This window comes from Geospiza fortis, unplaced genomic scaffold (genome assembly GCF_000277835.1).
Source record: "Geospiza fortis unplaced genomic scaffold, GeoFor_1.0 scaffold362, whole genome shotgun sequence".
NCBI classification, from domain to species: Eukaryota; Metazoa; Chordata; class Aves; order Passeriformes; family Thraupidae; genus Geospiza; species Geospiza fortis.
Window position 1 is genome coordinate 481172 of NW_005054464.1, and position 10000 is coordinate 491171.

At 38.1% G+C, this 10000-nt stretch overlaps 1 protein-coding gene across 1 annotated transcript in view; it reads left to right on the plus strand.

Annotated features, from left to right (window-relative positions):
• Positions 1-11: 11 nt before the first annotated feature.
• IKZF1 (IKAROS family zinc finger 1) overlaps positions 12-10000 on the plus strand; it is a 65409-nt gene continuing 55420 nt past the window's right edge. The window contains exon 1 of the mRNA XM_005427968.3: positions 12-597. The gene's annotated coding sequence lies outside the window, so the exon portion shown is untranslated. The remainder of the gene's footprint in view (positions 598-10000) is intronic.

Genomic DNA, 10000 nt, shown 5'->3' on the forward strand with positions numbered 1-10000 from the left:
TTTTCTTTTTAACTTCAAAACATTCAGCAGAACGTACAGCTCGGGTGTAATCCAGGCATTTTAGAGTGCTTCCTTAAAATTTCAGAGATGAGTAGCCATGAGGAGCTAGCCGAGAAGGGGTATTCATTGATTCAAATGCGGATTGGTCTGTGCTCTCATCGAGTCAGCTGCAGCACTTAAGTTCAGTCAGAGCCCGCGTTCCGAGTGCTTGCGCCTGTAGTTTGCAGAGGGGAGGCAGGTACGGAGGTCGTAAAAACTATTAGGAAATTGTAAAATTATCAGCCCCGGTGCGCTTGAGGGGAACGGCATTAGAGAAGTTGCTGGCTTCCGAATAGCGGTGGCCCCAGAAGTTTTCCTCCTTGCCATACAGCCTGTCACAGCTGGAGGGTTTTTTTCACCCTGCTCCGCAAAGTTACCCTCTCTGTGAAGGGACGGTTTCGCTCTGCTGTCGTTGGTAAAGAAGATGCACTTTGTTAGAAACTGTGTGTGTGAAGAAATGAGTTCCCACTGCAGCAGTCGGTTCTAAGGAAACTTTTAATTTTGTGCTTCATGAAACCTGATTACTTCTTGGATTGCTTTTCTACCTTGGTTTAGAAGGTATGGTAACACTGCCAGACATTGTGCAAAGCATTTTGCTTCCAAAATTGTTAAAAGTTAATAATGCTGTGTCAGAAAATTTGGTAGTGTATGATGGCAAATTATCTCAAAAAAGCGATGTTTTGTGGGATGCAAGAATTTTTAGACCTGTATGGCCACTGGCTTAAAGTATTGAAATTGTTGTAGAAGAATATAATGTTATTTCTTTTTACTTTTTCTTTCTATCTTTTTCCTTTTCTTTTTTTTTTCCTTTCACTTAATGCAAGAAGTGTTTTCAAGGACTTTGTGTGGAGGATTGAAGTTAGGATTTAGAGCTTCTTGACTACGTATTTTTCTTTCCGATATCTGGATGCTACCAAGGTTACATCGATATGCATTTACTGTCCAGATGTCCAAACCTTACCCAGATTAAATAAACCAGGAATATAATCCTGGGTATATTTTGTGCATTCACGTTAATAACTCATTTTCTAGAGTTTAATAGTTTAGTTTTAAAATTCGAAGCTGTATGCATTGTAAGGTCCAAATCCTTTAAAAGACAGGCTATGTTAGTTTCAGTTGACTGCTCACATCAGTTGTAACTCACATGCACTCTGCAGTACCATGGAGTATGACTCGCTGTTAAATGTTATAAATTATCACTGAAATGTAAAGAAACAGCATATTGATATGTTGCATTTAGAAGTAAGTACTAAAATTCCTTTCAAATACTTGGAAATACTTTATCTGAATCAGCTAAGCAGGGGCATGTTCTGAGTGGCTTGTGGCACTGCTCTCTCACCTTGCTAGTGAATTGCATATTTTAAGGTATTTGAAGCCTTCGTGAAATAGAAAAATGAAGGATGCAATGCCTTTAACTTCTGAAATTTTCAAACAAAATTTTTGCAGTTAGGCAACTTTGTTTATTCTTTGTTCTCTTCGTTACTGAGGGAAAATGTAAGTCCAAAAAGTGCTAATGGATTTGACCATGTTACCCTGAAAATTCCCCGTTTATGGGTTAATATAACAGCTGATACAGTAGTTGATACTATGTCTTTTTCTAAAAGGTTTCATTGCTCCCATGTATAGACTTCTTTCTAACATTGGCATGGTCTGCTTTGATTTTAACTCATGTTGGTCAAAAAACTGAATAAAAACCACAAGATATACTGCTTACAGTGCATTATGTGCCCACCTCCTCAATCCTTAGCAAAACTCTGCCAAGTTTTAGTTATATGGCTGTATGCCATATTTCTTTGTCAAAGCCTTTGAAACTGAAGTCTGAAGCGATGAGAAAGCAGGTGCCATGTGCAAGACCAAGGACTCTTAAAACAGTTCATGTCCTTATGATAGCCGTCTGTAGCAGAACTGCAGGGGGGAAGTGTCCGAAATACTGCAGAGCTCTGCACTTTACGTAGTTCATGTTTCTATTATCCCAGACTTGCTTCTCACTTTAAAGATTTTCTCACAAATCTTAGTACTGGTGACTACCCAGGTGCTCTTTTTCATATTTTTTTCTTTGGGGTTTTTTTTGTTTGATTTTTTTTTTTTAGTAAAGTAGGTGAAACTCAGAATATTATATACTGCAAATTTATGAAAAAATATAAATAGAAATTATATCCCTAATTATATGGTAAATTTAAGATAAAAGCCAAGGAGAAATCAGGTTTACCCACCGAGTGAAAAGACTGACCAGACTAAAGTCAATGGAAGTCCAGTGCTGGACATTCCCAGCATCCAGGACTTCAAATCTAGCGCACTGATCCTTGCAAGAGTCCTCTACCTACTGGATATGGCTTCCAGGGGAAATGACAGAAACACAGAAGCATAGTATGAAATTGTACTGACTGTCCTGATTCAGTCAGGAAGGAGTGATGGACTGTAGTGTTTGAAGAGTAATCACTAATGCCTCTGGGCCAATGTAATGATGGGAAGTCAGGGCAGAGGACTCTTTGCCCTTTATGCTCCCAGTAACTGGAGAAGCTTAGGCGCTGATCCTATGTGCATCCTTTATCCCAGATGAGTATTTCTCAGGGTGGCTACTTAACTAAAAGTGAGAAAAGTGCCTTGGTGTGTTTTTAGTAGGTCCCAAATTCCTGAGTTGCATTAGAGAGACAAGCTTGTCATATACCTCAGACTTTCCACCCCAGCTCCCAGCTGCCAGTACTCCCTCCAGGAATGATCTGGTCGCTTGCTCCCTTTTATAAACATGAACAACAACTCTGTCATTTGTGTTGCATTCAGCGTACCATTTAAAAATGCAATAGTCTCCATCTCAGCATTACTGTAGCAGTTTTCCTTTCCCTTGTGGACCTTAATACCAAAAACCTGGTCTGCTTGCTGCTTCCACTGCATAGCAATGCAGAAATGTAACTGGATAACCAATCCATGGAGTTTTACAGCAATGCAAAACTTCTTTCTCATCATTAAAATTGGATAACTCCAAAATGAAGCCAAAAACATTTCCAGACATATTTTATTTGAGCTAAGGTACTTCTTATACTAACACCACAATTTTGCATAAAACAAGGAAATGGATCCAGTCTGTATTTCAGCAACGAAAAGCAAGGGCGTAATGAATTGTATGCTGTTCTGGCAGATCATTTTTGGCAATGTTCTCTTAAAAAGTCCAGAAGATATCGAAAGTCATGGATCACAGCCTAATTGTGTGGCTCTATGTCAGGAAAAACTTCCATTGAAGGCTTGTGGGATATTTTTTTCTTATTTTATGTGCAAGAAAAGCTGGATCCATAGTAATTTTTGTTTTCTGGTCAAGATTCACATATGTACTTCATTACATTTTGATCAGTCATTACTTTCTACTGTTATTAAAAGTAATAGAATTAGACCAAAAAAATCATAGTAAAATAGTAGAATTTAGTGTAGCAATAATTGAATCTTCGGAAAATGTTGTCGTCCTTATGAGAGTAGAGCAGGATGCACTGCTGGCTCCCCTGGAATTCCCCTCCCAAGTGACAAACACCACTTTTCTAACACGTATAAAATTACTCAGAAAGAAAGAACACTGGGAATACATTGTGCCAGTTGAGAAGTGGAAGATGAGGACTCTCATCGGTGTTTTCTGGGACTATAATTCTTTGGGAAGCCTTTTTAAATGCTTGCAACTCAATGCAAGAGTCAAAAGAGGAAAGACCTATTCTTCACTGGTATTATTTCTGTAATCCAAAGATTATTTTTGCTCCCCCCACCTGACACTGGAGTGGAAAAGTGTTTAGAGATGAGTGTGAACGCCATATGAGGCAAGGCAGACAGCCTCAGTCTTGTCAGCTTTATGGCATTTTTTTAAACAGGAGGCTACTTTAAAGACCTTCCACCCATCCAAAGTAGCTGCAGGAGTTTTCTCTCTCCAATGGCTATCCAGCAAAGTGGACTGACTTAGTTGGAAAACTCCCTTCTTCCAAGGTCAACTGTGGCTTGTTGCCCCTTTATCAATCTCTACATAAACCTAACTACAAGTCAACAAAAGTTTTGTTTGCTCCCCAAATTTAAAAAGAATTATGGTATGTTGCAATGCGTCTTTATTAAAATCCCGACAACTTCTGCCTCACCCTTCTCCTTCAGAACGCAGCTTCCTCCATGCTTTGAGGTGGTGAACAAGAAGAGAGCAGGGGGTTTTTGCACTAAGCAGTTTACCACCAACACTGTGGTGGCTGCAAAAGTAGGTCCTAGCTCTGAAAAGATGCATGCATGTTCTCAGCTTTGTTTGTACCATTGCAAATTCTTGAGGATAGAACCATGCAGGTTTGGGAGTTTCATGGCACACTCATGCTTCCTGTGGAAATGCTTCCAAAGGCCATTCAGACTACAAGTTTGGATGAGCATTCACCCTGAAATCATTGTATTTTTTAAGCCATGGGAACTGTCCACTTCTCTTGCTTATTTTGCTTATTTCATGTGAAATATTTACATTTCTTCTTCTGATTCCACTTGCTCTAGCTTTCTCAGTGAAAGAGAAACTTGCTCTATAAGAGAGATCAGATTCCCTGCTGAATTGCTTCATTTTTCTGTTTGTTTCAACTCACGGAGAACAGCAGAGCAATTGCAGTATAAAGCTGGAATTGACTATAGTGGATTGGACCCAGAATATTTGCAAAGCAGAGTCAGTTAACTAAAATATATAGTATGGAGGAACTTGCTAATTTGCTTTAATTTTAGGAGTTATTTTTAGGAGTTATTTAAGGCTAAAAAAAAAAAATAACCACACCAATCTCTAATATGCTTATTCAGGCTGGTAATGTCCTTTAATAATCTGTAACAACCTGAACAGTTTGAAGGGAAATTAGGAAGCAACTCTGTGATCATGAAGCAGAGTTACTGAAACCTTCTATAATTCAGACAAATTGACTACTGATATATTGTAGAGTATACTCGGCAATAACAATTCTCGGCATGAAGAGGTGCTTTTATGTTCTCTCTATTGCATATTTAGATACACTGTGGTGAGGACATCCTACGCTTTTTAAATCAGATGAATAGATATATACAAAAAGTACAGCTCTTCGTCTGCTGTTTGCCTCCCCTTGAGTGAGAGCTCTGGAAGAATATCTAAGAGCTCTATTTGGCCACTTGAGAATATGCTCTGTTCTTAGACTGAGTGCCTTAATTTACACCCCTCACCTTTTATAGTCGGTTTATTTATAAGATGGAAGTGTGTGCGTTTTCTTTGTCCTGGTGAATTTATTCCACTTTTCTGCTTGATTTTTAGTGAATAAAGGTGACAGGGTTTAATGAGTTAATAAAACTTGCCCTTAATTAGGAAAATTACCTTCATATTTTTCTCATATTGTGGAAACAATTTATAATTACTCTGGTTGCAATTCAAAAATTTAAAGGAAGAACCTTTTTTTCATATTTGCAATGATATCAAGTCCAGTAATTTGCACACAAAGTCAATAAAAGAATGGATTTTTTTTTATCTCCTTTAGCAATGAATTGTTACATGAATATAGCTCAAGCAGAGAAAATGCTAGGAGGAGCACATATGGAACACACATATATGATACAAGATGCACTTTTTATCATTTGTCAGTGATTTGAAAAAAGAATTCCCAAAGAACTGAGAATTATGTAGGATCTTTGAGACAACTTTTTTTACACCCTCACAATTGTTCCCTTACACAGAAATTAATTTTACATGTGCCAGACATTTAAAATGTTTCACATCTGCACTGTTAGCAGAGTTCTTTTCTTAATCTTGTGTGTTGAATTACAGTGCTTCCTTCATTTTGCAGACAGGAGCTCTCCATTGAAATTTCACTGTATGCTCATAATTGTATTGTCAATTCGTGTAGTTAACCAGCATTTACACTAGGCAGGAATAGAGAAATGACTGAATAAACTAAACATCTCCCTTGACTATGTAGAAAATGCTGAATACAGAATTAGTGCAGAGGGAAAGAAATTGATCCACTTAGTTTTAATCTTTTTTTTTGTTTTGTTTTAAGGCAGTCCTTTAAAAGACCTGGAGGTATTTGTTTTGGTTTTTTGAACAAAAATGGAAGGACATTGAAGTGCTCATTATGACTCTCGGTTTTCAGAAAGGACCACCCTTCACCTTGGTAGTTATTATTTACATTGAGCTGTGTGATGAGGCGGAAATTAAAAATAGAATTAAAGTGGTTCTAAAGTAGAGTCATTCACAGAGATTGTGAAGTGTAGCATATTAAATTACAATAATAAAGCTAATTATCAGCTGCTAGCTGAGATATTGAATGCTTTTAATTAAAATGAGTTTGTAGAATTCTAGCAGTTTTCTTCAAGTATTTGAAGATTGATTATACAGTACAGATTACCTTCTTTCCATGTTTAACAGTCTTCCTGTTGCATGTTTAACCATATTTAGCACATTTGTACATGAAGTTATAATCCTGCTTATATATATATGTGTATATATATATATATTAGCTCTTTGGTTTAAAATGAAGCTAAACGTTAAATCCTCTTACAAAGGTGCCTTTATTCACCTCTTCTCTTGGTTGTTGCCCTATATTCCATGACTTCCATGGATACAAGAGCCTTGGTTCCATTAGGTTGAGAGCCTCTGGTGCAATTAGAAATGCAGCTGTACTATCGTTCTGCAGGCAGATGCAGCTTCCAGCTTAAACCCCAAAGATCGATGAGACATATATGATGATACCACTCCTAACCAGTTTTTAATGTGAAAATTCTTCTGTCAGGTATTTTAAGGGCTATAGGAGTTTTCTGTGTTTTTCAGGCTGCAACCTCCTATTCCTTTATTAATTTATTTATTAAACTTATCTTTATGTGTCTTGGGTGGTTGAATCTAGGACCCGTTTTAGGAGCTTCAGTTTAGGTTTCAGAGTGGATTGGGGTTTTATGGTTTTGGTCGTTGGTTTGGAGTTTTAGTTTGCTAAAGGTGAAGCCTGTGTGGTGAGGAGCCAATGAGATCTGTCAGAGACCACAGACACGAGATGTGCTCACACACCAGCGCTCCATCAGAGCCAGCTGCTCCAGTGACCGGTGTGAGCAGTCCCTTTCCTGCCATGGGTCTGCTTACAGAAGTGGGAGTTGCACAGCTGGGCCTTTCCTCAGGGTGGCTGTGGAGGTAAATCTGGGGTTTGCCTCTTTGCTTGTTTTTCACACCTAATCTAGAGTTGTCACTACTGAGGAATGCATGTTCCACTCAATTTTTATATTTGCAAAAGCACCTGCAGAGTACCAGGTCCCTTGTAGAAAGTTTATTTCCCCTCCCATCAAGACTTTGTGAGTGCTTATTTTCTGCTTTGAGGTTTCAGGGAAGTGTACCTGCCTCTGTGGGCCGCACTCAAGGCAGAAGTGTTCCTTCAGGCACCTTTCTGACTGTTCAGCATGGCTACACCTAAGAATTGTCAGGAACCATGCAGCTGGATGTGCTGTACGTTTGTGGACTCCTTGCAGCACCAGAGATAGAGTACTCTGTAGATGGAAGGGCAGCTCTGAGTTTTGGTGTGCTGGTGTAAGACCAAAGTGGCTCCACAAATATCAGCACTTCTGATTTCTTTTCCTTACCATGAGGCTCCATTGTGCTGAGTGTGGAGCACATCTTATCCTAGAAAAGTCAGTACGTAGGTAGCTCGGGAAACGCAGAAGAGAAAAAGGATAGCTAGTCTTTGGCATTGGATTGGGTCATTCCATTGATTCACATCAATGGCCCAATCTTGGGATCTTTCAATATCTTAAGAGAACAGGATTGTAGAAGGACTGACATGCTTACACATGCTTTATATCAATTGATGAAGTCTTGTATAAATGCTAAGCATTAATTTTCTTGACAAGGAGGTTTACTTTTGAAATTGCTGGGAAACAAAAAAATAAACCAAGATTTGCCAATAATTAATTTGCTGTATTCTGAAAGATTAAAAATCTTGACTTTACAACAACTTTTTCCTGTTTACACCTGTAATTCTAAAAGGTCCTAAATCCACTTCTGGTTGTAATTTACATTAGGTATAAATGGAGCAGTACTTCCAGTGATTCATATGATGTATTTTGATATATTATTAAGACATAGCATAAGTTATATTGTATAGAAAGTTGCACGGAGGGAAATCCATGGCATGTAAATTTCTTCTGGACAAATGCTGACTAACTTTAATCCAAAATCATGGCCACTTAGATACTTCCTTTTTTAAAACAAAATCAACATAACCTTTCAGAAGGGTTGTGTGTTCATTATCAGGTAAAGTTGCAATATTTTGATTCTTTTTCCAAAGGATTGTAGTGGCTTCATCTTTGAATCTGGTATTCATAGTCTGAAGAGGAAAGCATACAAGTTAGAGTTCCTTATCTAAATAGCCTTGAAGAAATAATTTTATCGATTTTGAAAGGAATTTTATCTATTTTGTAGCTCTTGTAATAAGGGGCCAAACTTTGAAGCTATTTGTATTCCTAAATAGAAGAATTATCTATTATCACCTAGGTGCTAATCCCTTTCCTGCTGTAAATGAGAGTGAGACAGGTTCAGCATTTGAGAGCAAGATTGTTACAGTCGGGTGCCTGCCCAGCTTTTGATTTCTAACTTCGGGCTCTTAAATTAGCTAAAAATGTAAAGAGAGGCGACTGCACTGAAGACAATGAAGCCATACACACTAGTGTATGCTAGTGACAAATTTGATTCATAGGTAAAACTTAAAACAGTGAAAAATTAAAAAACATCTCTTTCATGCCAAACCGAAACAGACCATAATTTTAGGGTTTTATGTCAGAAACATTTCTAAAACATTGTTCTTTTAGATAAATCCTTATAAAGGTTTATTGATTCACAAATTGATAACAAATAGGTGCTTTAGTGCAAATTCTCATATCTGTACATAAGATCTCTTATTTTCTAGAGTGTGACAATTCTTGCTTCTGCTGATTCTAGAGCAGAGGAAAGGGAGAAAAGTCAGGGCATGGTTTCCTATTCATAGATTTACCGTACCAAAGGCAAAAGGGTAAATTCTACTCTTAGCACTTAAAATTTAGCCCAAGACCTGTTATGCTCAAGTCTGGTGTGACTTCTAACAGACAAAGAGCCAAAACCTACACATGACCGATTGCAGAACTGAGATGGGGTGCCAGATGTCCTGTCATATATTCTTTGCTGATACAGGGCCTAAGCTGAAGTTAGCTGGGATTTCATTAGTATTTACCCTTCCTCTGGGAGGGATTCAAACACTGTTGAGGATTTTCTAAAATTTTTTGGGTTATTTTTCTGCATTTATCAATTTGTGTACTGCTTGTGGATCTTAATCTACATTTAGGAACTGTTCCTAATTATTCTAAGTAATTATTGGGAAGAAAAAAAAATCTTTCCATCATCACTTTTCCACTAGCTCTATTTCCTCTCAATGTTTCATCCCTGTGAAATGGATCAGCTTTGCCGAGTGTCTTAAAGTCACCTAATTCAAGGATAAACCCTGATGCAATCCGTGTGACATCTGAGGGTCTGTGTTTCAGGACAGGCAGTCATCCAACCTCAAAGAAAGCAAGCTAAGACTATTCCACTAAAAAAACAAAAAAACAAAACCCCACAGCAAACTGTTCTCCAGCTTATTTTCATTAAAAAAAACCAAACAAACCAACCAAATAAGCAAAAAAAAAAAAAAATCAGCCCTGTGGTTTAGGTCTTCACTTAAGAAATCAGGAAATGGGACTTCTCCATTGGGAAGTGTTTTCCAACAGAGTTCTACTTGATGACAGTGAGAAGCAGGAAGGAATACAGCTGACAAGTGTGTGGCTTAAGTTGCAGAAACACTTAGTGTAAGGCTTGTCAAGACAAAGGCAGGTAAATTCAGGAATACAAAGCTAGAAGAAACTCTCTTCTTTGCGCCTTCTCCCCTTGGCACTCCCAGGCGTGCTGAAACCCCAGCAACAGCAAGAAGGCAGGTGCAGTTGGAATAAAGTGCCCTTCCTGACTGTGACC